This window comes from Mesitornis unicolor, unplaced genomic scaffold, assembly GCF_000695765.1.
Source record: "Mesitornis unicolor isolate BGI_N332 unplaced genomic scaffold, ASM69576v1 scaffold29295, whole genome shotgun sequence".
In the NCBI taxonomy this organism is placed as follows: Eukaryota; Metazoa; Chordata; class Aves; order Mesitornithiformes; family Mesitornithidae; genus Mesitornis; species Mesitornis unicolor.
This window is the reverse complement of record NW_010187958.1, coordinates 1-288: the sequence shown is the minus strand read 5'-3', so window position 1 is coordinate 288 and position 288 is coordinate 1.

Genomic DNA, 288 nt, shown 5'->3' with positions numbered 1-288 from the left:
CCGCCACAGCCCTGGCGGGAGGTGGTGACAGGGAGGCACCCAGGGATCTCCCCACACGGACGGGGCGGGGAACCGGAACCCCACCGATGGGGACAGGGACGAGAAAAGAGATGGTACCGAGGAGTCTCCCCACACGGATGGGGTTGGGGGCGCAGGCGACCGGGTCCCCCTGCCCCGGTTGCCCAACGGCTCCCGCACTCACTCACCATGGCAATCGGCGCTCAAACTGCGCGCCTCAGCGACACCGGAAGTACGTCATCTTCCCCGACACTATTTCCTTCCCCTCCC